Genomic DNA, 26,354 nt, shown 5'->3' with positions numbered 1-26,354 from the left:
TGAACTGAGTTTCACTGAAAGCACCAAGTTTTTTTTGTTTATTTCTCCATTTTTCTATACATCTGCACAGGACTTCCAGAAGAAAGGAGGTAGCTCAAAATAGGTTGCATGACTATAAAACTCTTGATTATAAACCATTTGGTTATGCAGTTTGATTTTCAGACTTTTCTAAATAATTAGAAAAGTATCATTTGCTAAGGATTGCTAAGGCCCAGGTTCAGCACCATTTACTATACATGTAATTAACTCATTTTGTTACCAAACACAAGCTCACATTCCCAAATCACTTTGGGTGTTGTGTACATATTAACAATATCATATATTTCAATCCATGTACACAGGATGTTATCCCATTTATCTGTATCTTCTTAAATTTCTTTCATCAAAGTTTTATAATTTTCAGTGTTCAAAACTTATACATTTTTGGTTATTTTTCTGTCTTTTATTTAGCGTTTTTGTTGCTCTTGTGAATGGGATTGTTTTCTCAATTTCTTGTTTAGATAGTTCATTATTACTGTAAACAAGCGTGATTGATTTTTGTTTCCTGTAATTTCACTGAATTCATTCATTTTAAAACATTTTTTATTGATTCCTTAGTGTTTTCTGCATGTATGATCATGTCATCAGCAAACAGGTCACTTTGCTTCTTCCTTTCTAATTTAGATGCCTTTTATTTCTTCCTTTGTAATTACTCTTGGTAGAATTTCCACTACTTTGTTGAATAAAAGTGGTCAGAGTGGACATCTTTGTCTTCTACTGGATATTAGAGGGAAAGCTTTGAGTTTTCTCTCATTGCTTATGATATTGGCTGTGTGCTTTTCATATAGGGACTTTATTGTGTTGAGGTAAGTTCCTTCTATTTCTGCCTTATGAAGAGTTTTAATCATGCATGCATGTTGAACTTTATCAAATGCCTTTTCTGTATCTAGGCCAGGGATCACGTGGTTCTTTTTCTTTCATTTTGATCTGGGGTGTCATTTTGATGGAGGAGGGTAGTATGGAGTCCAAACTGCACCATCAACTTTAACCTGCAGGGGGCTTCAGTGACAAAAACTTCAGGGGTCTGCAGTGGTGATCCCCGGAGTCCTCTTGTTCTCTTCCACCCATGCATGGTTGCAGCTAAGGAGATTTCTCTTGATGCTGAGTTTTGATGGAATGGAGGATTAGCTGACAAAAGAAAAAATATGCTTCCTATGCCTTTCAGTGCAACTGATCCTGTTTTTTTGTCTTCTACAAATTTTTTGCAGCTTTCTTCTTTCACTCCAGAAGTCTCCCAGAGCTAGTTTTATCAGTTATTTAGTCATTGTTTTTATTGTTTTGGTGGGCTGAGATGGGCGTTGAGCCCTCTTAGTCCGCCGTCTTGCGAACATCACTGACCTCTATTACTTCTGATGTCACCCGTTAACCTTATGGGGTTCGCTCAAATGAGTCATTTTTTTTTTGTCTTGCTATGTTCAGAAGTCTCTCTTTGGCGTTCAACATTTTGACTCTAATGAACTCTTTGTATTATAGTTCCTGAAGTTTATTGAACTCTTTGGATTTGTAAATTGCTATTTCTTTCCCTGCTCTTGTGTTTCAAATTGTTTTGTTTTGTTTTGTTTTTTTGTCATTTTCTCTTGCTTTTCTTCAAGGGCTCCCATTATGTGTATCTTGGTGTGATTAATGGCTTCCTATATTTCCCTGGCTCTTTTTTTTTTCTTCTTTTTTTCCCTCTTTTCTTTAGATTGCATTATCTCTATCAATCTGTATTTTATTTCATTGATTCTTTCTTCTGCCAGTTTAAACTACTGTTGGAGCCTCTAATGAGTTCTTAATATCAATTATTATATGTTTCAACTTCAGATGTTCCATTTGTTCTTTTGAAAAAGTCTGTATCTTTAGTTATATTCTCTTTTGAATGAAACAGCATCATCATACGTTTAATTCTTTACGTATGTGTTCCTTTATTTTTTTAATATACTTATAAGCTACTTTGAAATTTTTATCTAATAAATCCATCATCACAGACCCTTTATAGACAGTTTCTATTGCTAGCTTATTTCCCCTGCGTATGTCACACTTTGCTGTTTCTTTGTATGTTTCATAATTTTTTTTTGAGCTAGACATTTATATAGTTTATTGTAGCAACTCTGGATTTTGACCTCTCCTCAGAGGTGACTTTTGTTGTTTTTACTTGCTTGTTTAGTGGCTTGACTTAGCTATTTCTGCAAAATATTTTTCCCCCTCAGTGTTAGAGCCTCTAAGTTATTTTTCCTGTTGTTTTTATCTTTTAAATTATTGGCTACCCAGAGTTACCTTATGCTGTCATAAAGCACTTATTGGTCAAAGGCTATGTTTAAGAACCCTTGTGTGCATGCATGCTAAGTCCCAAAGTTTGACTCTTTGCAACCCTCTGGACTGTAGCCTACCAGGCTCCTCATTCCATGGGATTCTCCAGGCAAGGACCTTAGCCAGTTAGATTTTTAATCTTTACCATGGGATGTTTGTTTGGTTTGAAGGCTACTATCAAAGTTCATGGAATTTACATTTTTGTCCCACATTCAGCTGGGTCCTAGTGGGTTTAACGTTTTCCTCTGATAACTCTAAACAGAGTGCAACCTTTGGCATGTATACAGTCTTCCAGACTACTCAGATGATGATGGTATTATTTGTAAGCCTTTCTTTGGTGTCACATCTGGTTGAAGTAGCTCGTTAGGTAGTCAGTGTTTTGTCATGGGTTTGTTGAAGCCTCTTGTGCTGGTAAGGCTTCTGCCCTATATTAATGGGTCTGTGTCGCTCTGTTTCATGTTCTGCTCTAATTGCTTTTGTGGATGCAACATAATGCATATGCACAGCCTTTACAAAGTCTAGGACTGGCTGTGATCCTTGGAGGGCTTTTCATCATGCTCTGCTTCCCTGGTCCTCACTATTAAACTTCTGACTGTTCTGACAATTTATATCTGAACTACATCTCTAGTCCAGTAAGATCCCTGTTGTCAACAACACTTTCTGGCATGAGTTCTCCACTCACTGATTCAAATAATGTCCATCTGTCCTCTCAGGCAGAGCTGAGGGCATTTTGTCCAATAAATCTCACCTTTATTCCTGGAAGAATACCTGTTGCCACTGCACTGGAACTGAGGGTGAGGCCCCACTTTTCCAAAGCAACAACCTCCTTATAACATTGGGCACTGGGAGATAGAAGCATTGGCCCTGGTCTTTTCTGCTTGTCCCTCCAGACCTCTACTCCATCACTGGTCTGAGGCCAGGCTTCCTGCTTTCTAGCACCTGAGGTAGAGTTTTCACCTAATGAGGAAAGACTGAATGTGAGGACGGAGACCATTCCTCTCTTCTGCCCATTCAGGATAGAGGTTTTGCACTTTGAGAATGAGACGAGTGAGAAAAACCAGCAATCTGACCCTCCTGAGATGAAAATATAACCCCAGACTGGGAGCTGGAGTGAGAGAGACCCACCACAGTCTTTGCTTTACATGCCTGGTAGACTGCATGTGAGACAGAACTGGGAATGGGTGACTAACGGGCCAGGCTGCAGCTCGGATGCTGTAGACTCACACAGTTCTTACCATGATGCAGTAGATTTTCTTTAATAAACATCTGTCCTATGCTATATGGTTTTAGGAAAATTTCCAGAGATTTTAATAGATTTTTTTAAAATTCTGTAATTTTTACTGGATAAATAGGTTTGCTAGGCAGGGGATTTGCCATGCCTCACACTCCATCATTCCAGAAGTTTCACCTCTAGTAAGTACTTCATATTCTTTGTACTCAGAGTTTCTACCCCATTATCTTCATGTTTCTCATCTTTGTTGTCTTCCTCTTTGTTGATGCTAAAATAATGAATGAAATTCTCAGGAAGTTGGCTGACAAGCTCCTTAGAATGGTGGTTCTATGTCCTGCACACCTGTTTTCCTTCCCCTGCTTTATGTTGGGAAGAGGAGCATTATTTCTGTTTAGAAGAAAGGCTTTATGTTATTTCCCTCTTTCATTCTACATTGTATTTCTAGTATCTGGAGACTTTAAAAATCACCCATAAATTTTACTCAGAAATCCTTAGGTAAATTGGGCCTTGATGATCTCCCATATGCTATCCCAGAGTTAGTAACATAGATAGGAAATATGTTGTGTCACTGGTTCATACATCTAGTAAGCTAATATATTTTTTTAATTTATTCAAGTCTAGTTGCTTTACACTGTTGTTCATTTCTACTGTATAGTGAAGTGATTCACTTATACGTATATGCACTTTCTTGTTCATATTCTTTTCCATTCTGGTTTATCACAGGATATTGAATATAGTTCCCTGTGCTATACAGTAGGATGTTGTTGTCTATCCATCCTTTATATAATAGTTGCATCCACTAATGCCAAATTGTTCCATCCTCCCCCCACCTCCCCTCCCCCCCAGCAACCACCAGGCTGTTCTCTGTCTGTGAGTCTGCTGCTGCTGCTACTGCTAAGTTGCTTCAGTCGTGTCCGACTCTGTGTGACCCCAGAGATGGCAGCCCACCAGGCTCCTCTGTCCCTGGGATTCTCCAGGCAATAACACTGGAGTGGGTTGCCATTTCCTTCTCCAGTCTGTGAGTCTAGTTCTGTTTGATAGATAGATTCATTTGTGTCATATTTTAGATTTCACATGTAAGTGATATCACATGCTATTTGTCTTTCTCTACCTGACTTGTTTCACTCATTACAATAATCTCTAGATTCATCCAAGTTTCTGCCAATGGCATTGTTTCATTCTTTTTTATGACTGAGTAATATTCCATTGTATATATGTTATTGTTGTTTAGTTTGCTAAGTTTTGCCCAACTCTTTGCAGCCCCATGGACTCATGGATTTACCAGGCAAGAACACTGGAGTGGGTTGCCATTTCCTTCTCCAGACGATCTATCTGATGCAGAGATCAAACCCATGTCTCCTGTATTGGCAGGAGGATTCTTTAGTGTTGAACCACCAGGGAAACCCATTGTGTGTATGTGTGTGTACACACCATATCTTTATCAGTTCATCTGTCAATGGATATTTAGGGTGTTTCCATATTTTCGCTATTGTAAATAGTTCTACAATGAATGCTGAGGTGTGTCATAGTCCAGGCATGGAATATTTCAGACAGGAGTTAATTTATTAAGAACAAAGAACAGAGATAATCAGGGTGCTACAAGCTCAGAGAGCCCACCTCCTGACAGACAAGGGAACGCTGATTGTTAGGGCACTGGGCTGGCTCAGAGGTGAGCCAAGGCTGTGTTAGTCACTCCATCATGTCCGACTCTTTGTGACCCCGTGGAATGTAGCCTACCAGGCTCCTCTGTCCATGGGATTCTCCAGGCAAGAATATTGGAGAGGTTTGCCTCTCCTTTCTCCAGGGAATCTTCCCAAACCAGGGATTGAACCCGGGTCTGCTGCATTGCTTTACTCTCTGAGCTACCGGGGAATCCCTTTGTGGGCTAGTAGCCAAGTTTTATAGCTTCAAGACAAAGAAAATTCCTACTGGAAGGATAACATCAGGTGATTGGTTAGCGTGCTATAGGGTGAGTAATAGGGTGGGATATTTTTACCTAATGTGAGGTCAAGGAGCTGGCTGATTTAGATTGGAGTGGTGGGGAGGAGGGATTGGCTCATTGGCAATGGTTGCTATGGGGCTTGCTAGATATCCTTGGTACAGTATGCTGCATCTGTGCCCTTGGTATAGGGTTCCACAGGGGGCTTGTATCATTTTGAATTATAGTTTTGTCCAGATATATGCCCAAGAGTGGGATTGCAGAATCATATGGCACCTCTATTTTTAGTTTTTTTGAGGAACCTACATACTGTTCTCCATAGTGGCTGCACCAATTTATATTCCCACCAGCAGTGTAGGAGGGTTACCTTTTCTGCATACATTCTGCAGCATTTATTTCTTGAAAAATTTTTGATGATGGTCATTCTGACAGTGTGAGGTGATATCTCATTGTAGTTCTCATTTGCATTTCTCTAATAATTAGTGCTATTGAGCATCTTTTCATGTGCCTATAGGCCATCTTTATGTCTTCTTTGAAGAAATGTCTATTTAGGTCTTCTGTGTATATTTTGATTGGGTTGTTTGCTTTCTTGTTATTGAGTTGTTAAAATGATTTTTACTTTCTGGTAAAACAAAATGATTTACATCAAATTATTTTTTCCATGAGTTCCAAGAGTCTTTAGAAGAATGTAACTGGTGTTACTGAAATCTTCTTTACACTTGACTAAAAACTGAAATTAAAAAGTACTGTCAAAGAATTCTTTACATCATTATTATCTATTACTTAACATTGGGGTACACTGAGGATGAATTCAGGGAAGTGGTTTCTGATCAGTAAGGTGGGACTCTTCCTTCCTGTGAACTGAACACTACTTTTAATACAGCCCTCAATGGAGGCAGATAGTATGTGATATTAAACTTTGCCAGATGTTTCTTGGCTTATATTCTGAGAGTCATCACTGTAACGATTCTAAATGGAAACATATCTATTAATAGCTAAGATGCAGTTCTAATAATTCACAGTTCCTATGTGCCTTTAGAGTTCTCTATTTTCACCACAAAACATTTCCAGTCATGGCAGGTGACTCCCTGGTTTATGTCTTGGGTCTGAGAAAATAGTTCTGCTTTCTCTCATATCAAACAGTGATCATCTTTTAGCTTATAATCTCTAAAAGTTTTTTCTTTCCATTTCCCCTTATACAGAGGATCTTGGTTCAGTTTTATTTTTATATGACCCAGTGTTTTTCTTTTTATATCTGTTATCATTTTCATTCTCTAAAGGATGTCTGAACAGGCTCTTAGGACATAATGCCCTTGGAAAAAAATAGAGTTAATCATTCCTTAAAACAGTAATTCTCTTAGCTATAAGCAATGTGAAAACACATATAGAAAACGTACTGACTTCAAAGGGTTGTAAATAACACAAATGTAGATACCAGGAAACTGAGTCAGCAGGGGTTAGGTGGGCATTTTCTCCTGGAAATGTATTCAAACTGCACTTAACTAGTGGTGTCAGAGGCCTTGAAATATTGTTACCAGTGAGTCTACATCTAAACTCACTGGAGGAAGTGATGGAGGCAGGGGACAAGTGGGATTGGAGAGCAAAGTGTGTATTTCTACAGAATGTTTATTTATCTGTCTCCAGAGGACACATAACTCCGTTAGTTAGTTATTTCTCACTTTGTTGACCTGGAAATTACTATTTTTGATACCAGTGTCAAACAAAACAGCTGTTTATGTGCTCATAATATTTTGCTTCAGAAGCATCTATGGTCTTTGTATTTCATGCCTAGGATGAAAATAATATTTATATGAACAATAGGACTGCTAAATCATTAAGCTAACATGTTTTCTAATTCTTATCTGCTACCTTCCCTATTGGCTCAGATGGGAAAGAATCCACCTACAGTGCAGGAGACTGGGGTTCGATCCCTGGATTGGGAAGATCCCCTGGAGAAGGAAATAGCAACCCACTCCAGTATTCTTGCCTGGATAATCCCATGACAGTGGAACCTGGCGGGCTACAGTCCATGGGATCGAAAAGAGTTGGACATGACTGACTGAGTGACGAACACTTTCACTTCACCAACATGCTTTGGTGGAATTCCAATGTCTGAATACCTCAGTGCTGTTAAATACAGTGTGGGAACCATCAAAATCTGTTTTTTCTGTTGCCCACATTTTCTGATTACAGCTTAAGTATGAGCTAAATTTACATGTTTGAATATTTAAAAATTATAGTCCATCCTGAGGATTAATAATGTACACAGTTTAAAATGAAAAATAATTATATCTTCCAGCAGAATAAAACACAAACATAAATGCCATGTTTTTTCATTTAAACAGAATTGTAGATTTTAAAAAAATGTTTTTAAAGGATGATTCTATTTATTTTTGGCTGTGTGGGGTCATCGTTGCATGTGGCTTTCTCTAGTTACAGGGAGCAGGGGCTACTCTCTATTTGCGGTGCATGGGCCACAGTGGCTTCTGTTGCCGAGCATGAGCTCTAGAGCACATGGACTTCAGTAGTTGTAGCACATGGATTTAGTTGCTCTGAGACATGTGGGATCCTCCGGGACCAGAAATCAAACTGGGTCCCCTTGATTGGCAGGTGACTTCTTAACCAATGGACCAATAGGGACATCCAAAATCATAATTTTTGTTATTAAAATGGGCCTACAATTTTTTACTATCCCCATGTGTATACATTGTTATTTAAGGAATTTTGCATAATCTACAACCACATTTTTATTTATAAACTATTGGAGCTTCTTAGGTGGCTCAGTGGTAAAGAATCCACTAGACAATGCAGCAGATACGAGAGATGCATGTGGGTTAAATTCCTGGATTGGGAAGATGCCCTGGAGAATGAAAAGGCAACTCACTCCAGTATTCTGGCCTGGAAATCCCATGGACAGAGGAGCCTGGTGGGCTACAGTCCATTTGGTCACAAAGAGTCGGACATGGCTTAGCTACTGAACATGCCAGCATGCTCACATATATAATTTTGTTGTATAAATATAATAAAAAATATATAAATAATTGTTCTCAAAATATTTAATTGGAAAAACTTTCAAAATCTAAAAGCCAATACTTTGTTAAAGTATAAGATTTCAAAATTTGTTTTTCCAAAGTAATCATAACACTGACAATCTGACTGTATGTGTGTGTGTGTGTTTACATAATTGTTTCACTCTTTGCAAACAATAGCATACTTTGGAATTTGTTCAGTCTGGCATTATTTGAAGAGTAATGAATATTTAGAGACATAGTTTCTACAATAGTAATATTTTTATAGAGAGTTAAGTATAATCTTTTCCAACAAAAGCTACAATAATTTGTGTAATTTTAGTAAACCAACTTAAATCATGCTTTTTATCCTACTTGACTATATATATGAAATTTCTAAGTGAAGTGTGAAAATAAGCTACTAAAAATACTGATGGGAGATGTGCTTTATTTTATCTAACTACTTTCCATTCCTTTTGCTCTAAGCTAGGATAGTGGTTGTCCTAGGACAGCCAAAAGAATTCAGAATGTAGATGTTATATGATTTTAAATTAGCCTAAGTAACTTGTTTGGATAATAATATATTTGAATCTTTATTAAATTTTACTCAGTACCAAATGTGATACTCATTTTCCTTCAAGGTCAATTAAAAAATTCGCAGTTGTGTCTGACTGTTTGCAACCCCATGTACTATAGCCTGCCAGGCTCCTCTGTCCATGGAATTTCCCAGATAAGAATACTGGAGTGGGTTGCCATTTCCTTCTTTAGGGGATCTCCCCGACCTAGGAATCGAATCCAGGTCTCCTGTGTCTCCTGCAGTGGCAGACGGGTTCTTTACCACTAGCGCTACCTGGGAAGCCCCAATTAACTATATAGTGACAAGTTATTCTTGCATGTCTTTGTCTCATGGGTGTCAGTTCACATTCTCCAGGGTCATTATTTTTCTGTAGATGTTTACAAAATCATATGAAATTATTTGTGCCAACTGTATGCTGTATTGCTTTAAAATAATGAAAATTTTATTTTTGCATTTTCTTCTGTCCAGTAATGAAGTGGTACTTGTTTTTTATCTTAATAAAAACCAAAAAGTGTTTTCATTCTTGAAAGTGCCTGATTTTGCAGGGTGTGTCAGAAGATGGAATAATTGGAGGGCAAGTCAAGAAAAAAAAAAAAAAAATGGGAGTTCAGTCATTACCTGGAACATACCAGGATGCTACTTAAGAAGAATTAAATAAATCTATGTGAGTTCCCTGGTGGCTCAGATGGTAAAGCATCTGCCTGCAATGCAGGAGACCTGGGTTTGATCCCTGGGTTGGGAAGATCCCTTGGAAGGAAATGGCCACCCACTCCAGTATTCTTGCCTGGAGAATTCCATGGACAGAGGAGCCTGGCGAACTCTAGTCCATGGGGTCATGAAGAGTAGAAAACGACTGAGCAACTAACACTTGCAAGTAAATTTACCTTCTTCTGGGTATTTCTTTCTATCATTTATTCAGTCAAATAGCCATTGTACATGGCTAAGCAGAAATGAAGAGAGGAGGACGTAAAAATAATCAGAATTTGGCTTTTAAATTTCAAATGTCTAAGATCAGAACAAGGTATAATGTATATTAAGAAATATATTCAGTATTAATGAGGAGTTATGTTAAGTAGAAAAAACATTCCCCAATTTGGTGAGAAAGGTGATAGTGTGAGTATGAAAAGTAAGAAAATTCTGCCAGGGCATAAGATTTAGGACAGAGGAGCCTGGCAGGATGCAGTCCATGGGGTCATAAAGAGTTGGGCATGACTGAGCAACTGAGCACACACACAACAGTAGAAAACATCAACAAAACTAAAAGCTGAATAAATTATCAGCAAACCATGATCAGCAGTTTGTTATTAAAATTACATGATCAGATCAGATCAGTCGCTCAGTCGTGTCCGACTCTTTGCGACCCCATGAATCGCAGCACACCAGGCCTCCCTGTCCATCACCAACTCCCAGGGTTCACTCAGATTCACGTCCATGGAGTCAGTGATGCCATCCAGCCATCTCATCCTCTGTCGGCCCCTTCTCCTCTTGCCCCCAATCCCTCCCAGCATCAGAGTCTTTTCCAATGAGTCAACTCTTCGCATGAGGTGGCCAAAGTACTGGAGTTTCAGCTTTAGCATCATTCCTTCCAAAGAAATCCCAGGGCTGATCTCCTTCAGAATGGACTGGTTGCATCTCCTTGCAGTCCAAGGGACTCTCAAGAGTCTTCTCCAACACCACAGTTGAAAAGCATCGATTCTTCGGTGCTCAGCCTTCTTCACAGTCCAACTCTCACATCCATACATGACCACAGGAAGAACCATAGCCTTGACTAGACGGACCTTTGTTGGCAAAGTAAAGTCTCTGCTTTTCAATATGCTATCTAGGTTGGTCATAACTTTCCTCCCAGGAGTAAGGGTCTTTTAATTTCATGGCTGCAGTCACCATCTGCAGTGATTTTGGAGCCCAGAAAAATAAAGTCAGCCACTGTTTCCACTGTTTCCCCATCTGTTTCCCATGAAGTGATGGGAACAGATGCCATGATCTTCGTTTTCTGAATGTTGAGCTTTAAGCCAACTTTTTCACTCTCCACTTTCACTTTCATCAAGAGGCTTTTGAGTTCCTCTTCACTTTCTGCCATAAGGGTGGTGTCATCTGCATTTCTGAGGTTATTGATATTTCTCCCAGCAATGCTTGTGTTTCTTCCAGTCCAGCGTTTCTCATAATGTACTCTGCATATAAGTTAAATAAACAGGGTGACAATATACAGCCCTGACGTACTCCTTTTCCTCTTTGGAACCAGTCTGTTGTTCCATGTCCAGTTCTAACTGTTGCTTTCTGACCTGCATACAGATTTCTCAAGAGGCAGATCAGGTGGTCTGGTATTCCCATCTCTTTCAGAATTTTCCAGTTTATTGTGATCCACACAGTCAAAAGCTTTGGCATAGTCAATAAAGCAGAAATAGATGTTTTTCTGGAACTCTCTTGCTTTTTCCATGATCCAGCAGATGTTGACAGTTTGATCTCTGGTTCCTCTGCCTTTTCTAAAAGCAGCTTGAACATCAGGAAGTTCACAGTTCACGTATTGCTGAAGCCTGGCTTGGAGAATTTTGAGCATTACTTTACTAGCGTGTGAGATGAGTGCAATTGTGTTGTAGTTTGAGCATTCTTTGGCATTGCCTTTCTTTGGGATTGGAATGAAAACTGACCTCAACATTGTAAGAGTAGTAATATATTAGATAATTTATTTAAGTAATTCTATAAAATAAATGAGAGAAATATTTCATTAACAGTAATTGTCGTATTATAGAAAAAAAATGTAGTAGCAACTAATGATAACTGTTTTTGGCAAAGTCAACTTTCATATGTCTATCTACCAGACACCTATAATAAACACACACACACACACAAATATATATATATATATACACACACACACACACACCCCATAAGATGCAAGAAAACTTAAGAATACTTAACTTCAAGGCAGGGGGAAAAAAAACCTCTTATAAAAACAATATTGTGCTCAAAATCCTACCCATTACAATAAAACAAGAGAAAAAATATGGATCATAAATGTAAAAGTTAGAGACAATTTATAAAAATAATACAACAGATTTCCCCCTCTATCTGCAAGTAGGGCGTTTCTGTGAAACATTTGGTAAACCAAAATGGCATAAAGTCAAGGATCAATTACCTTAGGACATTTCTTGCTGATGGATGCACAAAATAAACTGGGATAAAGCAGAGATGCTCACAGACAAAATTCATTGCCAGTATGGCTTAATGCTGAGAAGCTGAGTGTTGTTTCCAGGGAAGGAGCTTTTGGAGAGGATACTTTCTATGTTTGGGGTGTGCTCTGCCCCTTTAACAGCTCACTGTGAAACAGATGCAGAACACTATTTTCACCATTCACCTTTTTTCCTAAATGCAGAAATCCTTTCAAATTCCCTTCAGTTAGCAAAAATAAGTCATGTTAATAATGTAGGCCTTTTGTAAAAATGAAGTGGCATGAAAACAAACAGAGATAATTTCATATATGAAACAGTTCAGACAACTGACTAAACTTAGGACTAAAGGAAACATTCACCATGGAACATGAATTTACACTGACAGCTATCCATAGTATTATGCTCTTTTACTGCCATTATCCTTAGTACACCACATGTAAGAATGGAGACGGAAACCTGTTGAATTGGCTTATATGATTGGTTTGTCAGTTGTATGTGGTTAAAAAACGAAATTTAATGATATTATGGGAACTTGTTCGAAGATAGTTGAGAAAGTCATTGAGATCTGACTTTTATTTTTAGACTTAATGTTTAAACCTAAACGTACTAGATCATTGTCAACGACATTTCCAACTCTATGCTGTGCAGATGTAGCTTACATGTGATTTTCACTAAGAAAGTAAAGTTTAAATGTACAGACATCCTTCCTTGATTTGCTTTTAATATACTCGTCTCAAAGAGTCAGTTGAACATCTCTTAGAAAAAGCAAGCTTAGTTTCCTTAGTGGAATAAAGTATTCTGACTAATCAAAATAATGTGTTTCAGATCTTTTATTCAGATGAATATAGTTTAGTTAAAGGATGATAAGGAGAGATGAAACTATGTTCAATGCAAAGCAAAGCTAGCATTGGGACTTCTCCAATAGACCAGTGGTTAAGATTCTGAGCTTCCACTGCAGGGGGCCCAAGGAACTAAGATCTTTCAAGCCAAGTGGTATGGCCCAAAAAAGCTAGCATCATTAGAGATGCTACTTCAAGAATAATGTGTAACCTTTATTTCCCTGTTCACACATAGTTATAACAATACATAGACATTGCTTTGAGTTGTTAATAGCATTCTATCAGTTCCAAAATGTATCATGTACTTTCTTGATTTAATATACACATGAATAAAAAGATACCAAAGCAAAACTCATTTTTCATACAGAAATGAAAAGGAATGAACAAGCAGAGATAACTACATGTGGTTTGCTCAACCCTGCTGCAATGAATTGTACCTCATTGAAAACATTTCTATTAGATTTTAAACCTGTTGATTGATGAGTTATTTTTAATATTCTTTCTGTTGGAGATGCACCGGGTATGCACACACAGAAAGCAATTCATTTCTCATACACAAAGCCACTTAAAGTTGAATAAAAACAAACAGCTTTCTAATCTCATGACATTTGGAAAACAGCATGTGGAAAAGAAATTAGAGTATGGATTTGGCAGTAAAATAAAATGGCATAATTAGATTCCCTCATCTATTCTTTCCCAGCTTGAGGAAGATCTAAATTAAGAAGGTGGTAAAGAAGGTAAAATGAGCCAATCATAAATGAAGCCATCTCTTTGAAAAATATTTCATTTTTAAATGTGCCAATGATTTTTATAATTTATATATTACTCCAGCACTTTTCTTTAACTTGTAATTTTTAAAAATTTGCCTTTGTGATCAGTTATCAATAGTGAACTAATCTCTTTCAATTTTTGATAATCAAGTCTACTCAAAGTGGCCTACTCAAAATTTCTAACTTGGGCTTTTGAAAGCTAGTGAGCTGTTACCAAAAGTGCAATCCTGTCTCTTCCTTAATACTAGAGTCCCCAGCCTCTGGAATCTAATGCAAATGATCCGAGGTGGAGCTAACATAATCATAATAGAAATAAAATGCACAATAAATATAATGTACTTGAATCATCCTGAAACCATCCCCCTGCTCCCCCGGTCTGTGGAAAAATTACCTTCCACGAAACCAGTCCCTGGTGCCAAAAAGTCTGGAGACCACTGCCTTAATAGACTAGAAGTCTTCAATGCAACAGTGCTAATAATCAGATTTTGAAAGCAATTGTAACCCTCCAAGTCAAGCAGTGACTTACAGCAGTGATCCTACTTCAGTGTCAGTCAGTTCAGTCGTTCAGTTGTGTCCAACTCTTTGTGACCCCATGGACTGCAGCACGCCAGGCTTCCCTGTCCATCAGCAACTCCCCGAGCTTACTTAAACTCATGTCCATCGAGTCAGTGAAGCCATCCAACCATCTCATCCTCTGTCATCCCCTTCTCCTTCCACCTTCAATCTTTCCCAGCATCAGTGTCTTTTCCAATGAGTCATTTTTTCACGTCAGGTTGCCAAAGTATTGGAGCTTCAGCAGTGGTCCTTCCAATGAATATTCAGGACTGATTTCCTTTAGGATTGACTTGTTGGATCTCCTTGCAGCCCAAGGGACTCTCAAGAGTCTTTTCCAACACCACAGTTCAAAACCATCAATTCTTCAGCGCTTAACTTTCTTTATAGTCCAATTCTCACATCTATACATGACTACTGGAAAAACCATAGGTTCGACTAGATGGACCTTTGTTGGCAAAGTAATGTCTCTGCTTTTATAATATGCTGTCTAGATTGGTCATAGCTTTTCTTCCAAGGAGCAAGCGTGTTTTAATTTCATGGCTGCAGTCACCATCTGCAGTGATTTTGGAGCCCAAAAGAATAAAGTCTGTCACTGTTTTCATTGTTTCCTCATCTATTTGCCGTGAAGTGATGGGACCATATGCCATGATCTTAGTTTTCTGAATGTTGAGTTTTAAGCCAACTTTTTCACTCTCCTCTTTCACTCTCATCAAGAGGCTCTTTAGTTCTTCTTCACTTTCTCCCATAAGGGTGGTGTCATCTGCATGAAAAGTGAAAGTGAAAGTCACTCAGTCCTGTCAGACTCTTTGCAACCCCAGGGACTATACAGTCCATGGAATTCTGCAGGCCAGAATCCTGGAGTGGGGAGTCTTTCCCTCCTCCAGGGGATCTGCCCAACCCAGGGATCAAACCCAGGTCTCCTACATCGCAGGCAGATTCTTTACCAACTGAGCTATCAGGGAGGCATATCAGTCATATGCATATCTGAGGTTATTGATACTTCTCTTGGCAATCTTGATTCTAGCTTGTGCTTCATCCAACCCTGCATTTTGCATGATGTACTCTGCAAATACATTAAATAAGCAGGGTGACAATATACAGCCTTGATATACTCCTTTCCCAATTTGGAACCCGTCTATTGTTTCATGTCCAGTTCTAACTGTTGCTTCTTGACCTGCATACAGATTTCTCAGGAGGCAGGTCAAGGGGTCTGGTATTCTCATCTCTTGAAGAATTGTCCACAGTTTGTTGTGATCCACACAGTCAAAAGCTTTGGCGTAGTTAGTAAAGCAGAAGTAGAGGTTTTTCTGGAACTCTCTTGCTTTTTTAATGATCCAGAGGATGTTGGCAATTTGATCTTTGGTTCCTCTGCCTTTTCTAAATCCAGCTTGAGCATCTGAAGGTTTGTGGTTCATGTACTGTTGAAGCCTGGCTTGGAGAATTTTGAGCATTAATGCATCAGTGAGTATACATTAATATATCATTTCTTGAGATTTCAGAAATAATAGCTTTATTTCCCTATAAACATAAAAGTAGTGAAGTCAACTTTTGTTTTGAATTGCTAAATTATTTCATCTCTACATATTTTGTAAAGTAATATTTACAAAGTAAATAGAAAGTAATTTAAAAAGTAATATTTAGAAATAGATACTTGGGAACTACTTAAATGTGTTAGGTTAATTCTCTGTAAGTCCTAACTAAGTTCATGTGACCAGATGCATTTTTTTAATCAATCATCATTCAAAAGTGTTCCTTTTGATAGGATACTTAAATGAGACCCACTTTGTAAGCTGAGCCTTCCCTTGTGGCTCAGATGGTAAAGGATCTGCCTTCAGTGTAGGACACCCAGGTCCAATCCCTGAATCAGAAAGATCCCCTGGAGAAGGGAATGGCAATCCGCTCCAGTTCTCTTGCCGAGAGAATTCCATGGACAGTTGCAAAGAGTCAAACTCCGCTGAGTGACTGCACTTTCACTTTCTTTTGTAAGCTGACATTAAACTAATTTTTAACATTCTTTGAATAAAAACAGAGATTGATTAGATATTTCTTGCTATACCCAGAAAGTAAATGATTTCTATATTTAATGTATTAACTTGGAAAGATTTAAAAAAAAAGAAAAAGCACATTGTCAGTTATTGCCTCCATCTAGTGCTGAATGCCTGTCAGAGCATGGGTGAAATGCTGTTGGAAATACAGAGGAAACAGAATACAGAGCCACCTAGTGATTATTGTAGCACTTCAAAGCAGACATATCCAGTAGGAGGGGTCAATTTTGCTTAGATGTTTCATAAATCTAAAATAGTTCCAGTTTTCAAATAGCATCAAATTTTATTTCATCCTATGGCTCTTGATCCTCTCTAAAACAAAGGTTAGTAAACCATGGCCTATGGGCCAAATTCTGCTTACCACCAATTTTTGTACAGCATATGAGTTAACAGTGGTTTTTACATGTTTGCATAGTTGGGAAAAAAAAAAAAAACGAAAATTTTGTGACATGAAGATTTTGGTGCCCATAAAGTTTCATGGAAACATGACCATGCCTGTTTGTTTATATGTTGTGTGTGATTGCTTTAGAGCTGTGACAAAACAGCTGAGTAGTCAAAGCTGTATGTAGCACACAAAACCTAAAATATTTATTATTTGGCTCTTTACAGAAAAAAAAATTGTTGACCCCTTGCTCTAAAATAATGGGCTTCCCCGGTGGCTTAGTAGTAAAGAATCCACCTGCCAATGTGGGAGATTCCAGAGACACTGGTTAGATCCCTAGGTCAGGAATATCCCTTGGAGGAGAAAATGGAAACCCACTCCAGTATTCTTACCTGGAGAATCCCATGGACAGAGGATCTTGGTGGGCTACAGTCTGTAGGGTCCCAAACAATCTGACACACAACTTAATGACTAGACATTCTTTGGTATGCATATGTTCTAAAATATTTTGGATTTTGGAAAACAACCCAAGATAAAACAATACATTCATGTATTCTATTTAATATGTGCAATATATGTATTTATATGTCTCTGTATATCTATAGGCCTATTTCTAGTTTCTGTAATACATCTACATGTTGTGGTATTTATTCAGTTCCAATAAAACATGACTTTCCATAAATACAGGATACCATTCTTTTGCATAGTTTCACCCTCAGTGAGTCTAGGATACAGGCTTCCTGTTAAAGCTCCACTATTTTTCCCTTTATCCTTTTGTTCATGGATGCTCCACACCTGCGCCTAAGGGTCCAGAGCCTGCAAAACATTCCTACTGCCCAGAGCCTTGCATCCTGCATGGTTCCAGGTGTTTCACACCATCTGGGTGATTTCTTTACAAAGGCCCTGCAGGGGTGAGGAATTGTAAATCACCACTTGGCTTTTCCAAAGGGTTTACAAAAGGTATGGAAATCCTATTAGCATTGCCTGAGAACTGGCCAGCCCCCATCTTTCCTGTCTGGAGATTTTGATAGCATAATGTCTCTATAAAATGGAAACAGGCCCAAAAGGAAGATAAAGATGCAATGGTAAAGGTTAGAAAATGCCAATAAAATTAGTCTAAGAAATATGCAGACATTATGGCTGCCTTTGACATGCAAAGAAGGAAGAATGGAAAATTTCAGGAAGGAGATGAATTAATGTAGCATTTGCTGCTCTGGACATTAGGCTCTTATGCTTGCAACAAAATGATTGTCAAACATACTTGAGATTTGTCTGGTACTTATCTTCTCAGACTTACCTGATTTCTAGAATTCATTTGTATTTGGTTTGTAAAGTATTGAGACATAGCAAAATACCTTTTAAGAGGCATTGCTTTTGCTGATAATCATTTAAGTTTTTATTCTTCCTTTTGTTTTACAACCTTAGTATCACTAATACCTGTGATTTGTGAGGATAATACAAAAAAATTTTTATGTACATAGAGTATCTTATGGAAATTTTGTCAGGGCCTCTGCTCTAACTTCTCTGGCCCAATGGAAGATAGTCTTCATCAATATTCCTGTCAGTACTGTCAACTGAAAAAAAAAAAAAAAAGCAGAATGTGAGAGTTGTGAGTTAAGTTTTATTTGGGGCCTAATGAGGTCTATGAAGGCACGAGGAAAAGGAGACGACAGAAGATGAGAGGGTTGGATGGCATCGTCGACTCAATGGACATGATTTTGCGTAAACTCTGGGAGTTGGAGAGGGTCAGGGAGGCCTGGCGTGCTGCAGTCCATGGGGTTGCAAAGTGTAGGACATGACTGAGCGACTGAAGTGAACTGAACTGACGTCTATCACCCAGGAGACAGTGTCAACTAAGAAACGATGTACAACTTGAGAGTTAAGTTTTATTTGGGGCAAAATGAATTACACCTTCTAAGCCCCATGAGTGGGCTGTTGTCCTAACATTGGATATGAACAACACAAGTGCTAACAAAGCAAAAGACTACTGGCAAAGGGTGCCTAGGCTGAGAGCAGCAGGGTAAGGGAACCCAGAACTGCTCTGCCATGTGGCTCACAGTCTCAGGTTTTACAGTAATGATGTTAGCTTTCCGGGTTGTCTCTGGCCAGTCATCTTGCTGGATTCTAGTGTGAAGATTTCTGGGAGGTTGGCAGGACATATTATCTCCTCATTCTTCCTTTTGGCCCCTCTAAAATTCTTCCAGGTTAGTGTTGCAAGACAAATTGTGGACTGGTGTCTCCTCCCTCCTTTTGGCTCCTCACACATTCTCCTTGGTAGTTTTCTACATGCTTTATCAGGACCCACTGTTGTGAGACAACTCAGGCAAGTGGTTATTATTTTGCCTGACCAAGAGGGGGCGATTTCAGTCAACCGTCTTGGGAATCAAATGATTCCCAAGGAACATACATAAGGATACAGAAATAAACAGGTCCTGTCAAACTGGAAAAAAAAAATGAATGAGTTTGCTCAAATTCATGCCCCTTGAGTTGATGATGCCATCCACCCTTATCCTCTGTCACCCCTTCTCAACCTGCCTTCAATCTTTTCCAGCATTGGGGTCTTTTCCAGTGAGTCCACTCTTTGCATCAGGTGGCCAAAGTATCAGAATTTCAGCTTCAGCAACAGTCCTTCCAGTGAAGTTTCAGGACTGATTTCCTATAGGATGGACTGGTTGGATCTCTTTGCTGTACAAAGGACTCTCAAGAGTTTTCTCCAACAAAACATTCCGAAAGCATCAATTCTTTGGTGCTCAGGCTTCATTATGGTCCAACTGTTGCAGGAAGGGGGGCCCCTTCCAGGGCCTGAAACTGGGCTCTTGTCTAACACTCGGAAATGAATTGTCCAAGGAGACACATGTGCTGACAAAGCAAGAGATTTTATTGGGAAAGGGCACCCAGGTGGAGAGCAGTAGGGTAAGGGAACCCAGGAGAACTGCTCTGCTGCATGACTCACAGTCTCGGGTTTTATGGTGATGGGATTAGTTTCCGGGTGGTCTTTGGCCAATCATTCTAATTCACAGTCTTTCCTGGTGGCACACTGTTGGAGTTTTCCCTCCGGGACTTGGAAATGGCGAACCTGAAAGAACAACACTTGGACAGTCTCTGCAAGGACTGACAAGTTTATTTTTGCAGTCGAGCCTTTTTATAGGAACAAGGAACAAAGAGCTTAGAGCATACGGCCAGCAGAGCATGTACGAGGCTAAGACATAATCAGTAAAAGATACTTCAAGGAACAGTGCATTCTTAACGACCCATGTGTTTATTCATGACTCATTTTCTCAAGCAACGTCTTTAATGTTTAACTGTTAAATCTTGGCACCGAGCATAGCCAAAGGCAGGAAATGTTTTTCAGCTATCGGTACATAATGCCTGGGTACTTCTGGCCCTTCGCCATTTTCCCATGGACCTTCTCCTTCAAGGCTATTTTGCACTGTTCCTCCCAACACACATGCATCACTCAGCCAAGATGGATGCTAGTGAGAGGGATTCTGGGAAGTGGACAGACACCCGGTGTCTCCTTTCAACTTTTCCCAAACTCTTCCCATTGGTGGTGGCTTATTAGTCTTACTAGATGCAGACCTCCATTAACTGGGATTTAACATTTTTTGAAATATCTTTTTTTCCCTAAGGTTATCCTCATTTTTATCAAATATAATCAAATTAAGGGTGGTTTGTTTGCAAAATAGGTCTGTTCTCACTAATTTTGGTCTGATGGTTTATATAACCATAATTGATTATAGACTTTTTATCTTGCTGAAACATTTATAGAGTCTCAGACTGAACTTTTAAAATAAAACAAGGCTGAGAAACTCACACCAAAGTCTTACACAGATTTTGCCTAACAAATCTAGGTGAATTCTTCCCTTTTTAAGGTCTCAAAAATTTCTTGAGATTTTTGTACCCATGAGATAACCTTCCTAACTCATTTGATAAACTTACTGGAAACCTAAGAATTTCCAATTTTTGAAGGAGTCAGATAGAAAATATAATTGTTTTGCTTATAATGTTTAATTTTACCAAAGTATTGTCATAATTAGTTTGAGAGGAAGGTTTTCCCTACTCCCTGAAAACCCGTAATTTTTCAGATAGAAACCATTTCATTCAGTCCTTTTGTTAACTTTTGTGAAGTCATCAGGTTTTCCATTAGAATACCAGGACATATCAGAATGTTAAGAACTCCATATAATTTCTAGGATATCTGTATTAGTAATTTTACCATACATTATAATATGAGCAGATTTATTACTCATTTGATAATGTTTTTCATGTAATTTAACCAACCAGATAAACACAGTTTAATATCTCTCTTTGGGATGTTTCAGGGGCCCTCTGAAGCACCCCAAAGTTAGCTAGAGGTCAAAAGAACTTCAAAAGAATTCTATTTAGGAAGTTTTATCAAAAAGATCAATTAAAAGGGTTTAGAACATTTGGTCAGATATAGTCAATGTTGATGGGTGTATCATTTAGCTTGTTGATATGGCACAATAGGCCTAAATACCAAGGCCCAAGGTCTACTGAAAGTCTGCTCCACCATCTTGGACCTAGTTGACTCTAACCACTTTTCTTATGGCTGTGTCCTTTCTAACAAAATCGATTTATCTAATTGTAATCCAACTTTAGAAAATCCTGATCATGCATAACTCTTTTTAGTATTTTTTTCATACCTTTTTCTTTCTTTCTTTTTTTTTTTTTTACTGAAAACATACTTCCTACTTTCCTTTAGCAATCAAGAACTAACTTAGCATTTTCTAAATCAGTGAGCATAAATACCACTGTTAATTTCTAAAACCCTTGCTTTCTTAGAACATTTTAGGATGGCATCAAACATTATTCATTTATAGTCCCAAATCTCTTTAGTTTCTCTGTAAAAGGAAATTAGTGTTTAGTAGTAAATGTTTCAAAATCTTATTTTATTTGGAAATGACCTAACTATTCAATAGACTTCCAACACTTAGCACACTTGGCACAACCCTTAGAAATTTAAGTTATGCCAATCTGGAGAGACTATTTTAGACAGATATTTCTAAAGAATAATTATTCTTAATAGAGTTTATATAAAAGCTCATATCTCATTTACATTTTTTAGAAGTTTCCTCATTTGAGGTAATTTCCTTGTTGACAAACTTGTAACAGATATAATATTTAACTTATATCAAACCTAGGTACAATGAAAATATTCTACTTAATGTTAATTACTCTAAAACATGTCTATATTAGATAGGTCAACAAACATTAATATCAGGTATTTAATACTGAATATTTCCCAGTTCACATGAACCTGGAATTTATTGTTTAATTTAGAATTATTTGATTTGTAAGCGCTTACCTTTTTTTAAGCCAAATAAATAGAGCCCATTTACAAATTAACCTCAAAAATATTACCCAGAGACAAAGACATACCAAGACATATTTAGACAGACACAGTGCAAGATCTAGCTTCATTTTCTAAGTTTAGTCATGAATTAGATATTACAATATAAAATTTACTAGTTTATTAAAAAAAAAAGTTGAAATAAATAAAATTTTTAAAGTCTTTTCCCCTCAGTCTCAGGAGTTAGAGATGGTCTAGATAAGTGTTCCTGAGAGCCCTGGTCTCAAGGCACAGGTAGAGACAGCAAAAGAGACACTGATGTATAGAACAGTCTTATGGACTCTGTGGGAGAGGGAGAGGGTGGGAAGATTTGGGAGAATGACATTGTAACATGTAAAATATCATGTAAGAAACGAGTTGCCAGTCCAGGTTCGATGCACGATACTGGATGCTTGGGGCTAGTGCACTGGGACGACCCAGAGGGATGGTATGGGGAGGGAGGAGGGAGGAGGGTTCAGGATGGGGAACACATGTATACCTGTGGTGGATTCATTTTGATGTTTGGCAAAACTAATACAATTATGTAAAGTTTAAAAATAAAATAAAATTAAAAAAAAAAAAAAAAAAAAAAAAAGAAAATCAAGTTCTAACAAAATGGCAGCAGGTCTAAACCAAATGGTGGCCAGACAAAGCAAAATGGCCATCAAAGATCATAACACAGAACACAGTGTTAAAACACACACATATAAACCTGGCAGTCCTCATCAGACACTCCCTTAAATACAAGAATACAGTCTCTCAGAAAACCTCCTATAGAGACACAGAACTTCAGATCCAAGTACTAACATCAAAGATTTCAAAGCGAGGAAAGGAAGCCAGGTTGAAAGAAGAAGGGGCAGGAGGCGGGAGAAGGGGGTGAAAGGGGTGGCCTTACAGACGTCTCCTGCCACCTACAGATACCCAGGCATTATAGGACTTTACCCTGGGCCTCCAGAGAAGGGAGGACTGGAACTCGGCCCTACCAGAAATCAGAACCAGAATTCGAGTTCTCTGCCAAGAGGAGGTGATCAGTCTCCAATCCTCAGCTCAGGCTGAGGCCCTTCGACCAGATTCCTGTGTCCAGGACTGGGGGACTAGAAAAACGGGGAAGGATAGGAAGGGTTAAGGAGAGGAAAGAGAGAGGGAAGGGGAGAGAGGTCAATAGTCTCTTGTTGCTTACCGGTCAGGGCGCTCTGGACAGTTGTCCACATCAGGAGGAGACCAGGGACAAAGGGTCCCAGTTGTGGCTGCTGGGTCTGGTCCATCAGCAGGCAAGCTGGCCCCTGAGTACCCCGAAGAGGGATTTGGCCAAGCTGACTTCTGGACCCCCGCATCGTGCTACCCAGAATTAAGCAGTAACATTTCACACAAAGTGAAAACCCACTTCATTTCAACCTTTGCCCAACCCCATCCCCTTCACTTTTTCCCCAGATCAACCCCAATCATGATTTTCAGGCCATGTTTTGATACTTTAACTCTGCTCAGGCATCCACACTCACCAGGGCCCCAGACCACGCCCCACCCAACATTGTTTTACTAGGGGAGGATTGATTTTGTGTTTTCCATGGTCCCATGGAACACCTTCCCTCTCCATCAGTGGAGATCCTAAGCTGCATGTGGACAGGGCCTGGGTAGCTGGAGAGACTCTTGTACACCTGTTTGAAAGTTTAAAAGTGAGAGATTTGCACATACAAATTAGAGACGTTTATTTATGCATCAACTATTAACTTTATTTGAAGAACCAATAACTTTATGTGAAGAACTGCCAAAACTGCAAGAAAAAAACTTCAGTGAAGTTTTTCTGCAAGGGCAATACTGCAGACTTCATGGCAGGCAGGGTGACCTTGGGCAGTCACCCGGGACTCAGGGGAAAGTCCAGTCTAGGATCAGTCCTCCTTGTCGCCGTCGCCCAAGGTGAGCTTGTCAGAGAAGTACCCTGCCAGGCTGCCTTCCGGGGACCCCACGTTGCTCAGCTTGCTGACATGGTCTCCCAGCTCCTTGATGAACTTGACCTGCTGGTCCAGGTAGCCGGTCTCCAGGAAGTCGCACAGATGGGCGTCGCTGCTGTCGGTGGCCAGCTTGTGCAGGTCGAGCAGGCTCTGGTTGACGCACTTCTCCAGGTGCAGGGTGTCTTGCATGGCCTGGAGTGCACTCTCCCACTGCTGGGTCTCGGGCTTTCTGATGTCGAGGAAGGAGACGCGGCCCCCACGCCGGTTCTGCAGGAACATCAGGCTCTCGGCTGTTTTGCTGTGCTCGTGAGAGCGGAGCAGGAAGAAGCGGTGGAAGTGCTTCAAGGCCACATCATCACGGTCGAGGTAGAAGGCCAGGGCCAGGCACTGGAAGGAGGCGTGGAACTCCAGGGCGGCGTGGCTGTTGAGCGCGGCCTCACACTCGAGGCGGTAGTTCTGACGAACCTGTGAGGGCGGTATGGGCATCATGGCCGGCGGCTCCAAGGCCCAGGGAATGACGGCTCGGTCGGCGGGGGCGCGGGGCTGGCATCGGCGGGGGCGCGAGCGCCAGCGGCCTCCTCGGAGCCTTCCCATGGTGGACGATGTGGGTGGCCGGAGGCGGGCTCCAGGCCAGACGACAGGTGGCTGTGTGCAGGCTCTGGGATGGATGGGTAATGGCGTCCGTTGGGCCGGGTCAGTGCCTGAGCTTGAGATTGGTTAAGGAAGAGGTCACGTGGGTGGGCGGGATCCGTGGGCAGGCGGGGTCTATGGTCTTGACCCTCCTTCTTTCTGCGTGGTGACGTAATGTCTGTTGCGAGGGGACTGTAAGGCAATTTCAACAATCAGCTCCTGGGAAATAACCCAGAAAAACTCCACTCCTTATCTCTCTCCAGGTCCTTCTCACCTCTCTACTTTCTGATTCAAGTGAAATAGTCAGACTACAGTGTGTAGAAGCTAGTCTCCTGAGGGGCTGATGAGAGGCTGGTAACATGTCATTTACGTGTGGAAGAAGCCCCTTCGGGGTGGGCTTTGACCAATGAGAAGAGGGGCTGGAGAGAGCCTGTAAGATAAATACCAATGCCACCCTCTTCCACACTGCCAAGTGACCTGAGGAATGCTTTCAGATTCTAAACCTTTAGACAAGCCTGTTCAGTGAGTGATCTGCTGAGTCACTGTGGCTCATTGGGAAGCAGTGGCCAGCGTGATAAACACATAGGATTACATTTCTTCACATCTTTCCGTGCCTGATGTTTCCTTTTTCTCATCCTTATTGCTGTGAGTTCACACATTCTAACAAAATCAGCATCTTAACAGCATTTAAGCTGAGTCTCAGTCTGTGTTTTCTAAAAATCAAGGCTCAAACTCCTGTGTTCGTCATTCTGGGAATTTCCCTATCTGTTATATGCCTTATTACATATTATTTTATTTTCTCATATATTTTCTACATATTAGTACTTTGAGAATTTCCTCTCTCTTCCTATACTAGCTGGTTGCTATTTCTGTCCTCCCTTGGTCCTATTGTATTGCAGCAGAATTGCTTTGATTACTTAACCATCACTCTAATTTCCTATTCATCAGTGCCTATTCTATTATTTTATTTATTGGACTTTTTATTCCAACAATTAGTGTTTTCATTTTCATGATCTCTGCTGCTGCTACTGCTAAGTCGCTTCAGTCGTGTCCGACTCTGTGCAACCCCATAGACGGCAGCCCACCAGGCTCCCCCGTCCCTGGGATTCTCCAGGCAAGAACACTGGAGTGGGTTGCCATTTCCTTCTCCAATGCATGAAAGTGAAAAGTAAAAGTGAAGTCACTCAGTTGTGTCAGACTCTTAGCGACCCCATGGACTGCAGCCCACCAGGCTCCTCAGTCCATGGGCTTTTCCATGTAAGAGTACTGGAGTCGGTTGCAATTGCCTTCTCCATTCATGATCTCTAGTTTATTTTTATTGATGAAATATATATATATATATATATATATATTTTTTTTTTTTTTTTACTGCCTGAGTATATTAAGAGTATTTATTCTGAAGTTTTGGTCTTACTCTACTAGTGCTTTATCTTTGAGTGTTAGTAAGGTTTTTGTTATGTATTTTTATTTTGAAATATTCTCAAAGTTTCAGAAAAGTTGCAAGGATAGTGCAAAGAACTTGTAGTTTCTGAACCATTGGAGAATAAGTCGTTGACCTGATGTTTCATCAGCTGAAATACATTA

The 26,354-nt window shown here is 39.6% G+C and overlaps 2 pseudogenes; both read right to left on the bottom strand.

Annotated features, from left to right (window-relative positions):
- LOC786303 (beta-galactoside alpha-2,6-sialyltransferase 1-like) overlaps positions 1-20,235 on the bottom strand; it is a 68,390-nt pseudogene extending 48,155 nt beyond the window's left edge.
- Positions 20,236-23,912: 3,677 nt separating this feature from the next.
- On the bottom strand, positions 23,913-24,883 carry LOC618304 (ferritin heavy chain; annotated as a pseudogene).
- Between the last annotated feature and the right edge of the window lie 1,471 nt (positions 24,884-26,354).

Source organism: Bos taurus, chromosome X (assembly GCF_002263795.3).
Source record: "Bos taurus isolate L1 Dominette 01449 registration number 42190680 breed Hereford chromosome X, ARS-UCD2.0, whole genome shotgun sequence".
NCBI lineage: Eukaryota > Metazoa > Chordata > Mammalia > Artiodactyla > Bovidae > Bos > Bos taurus.
Note: the sequence above shows the minus strand (reverse complement) of the source record. Positions and strands in the feature narration are given on the sequence as shown.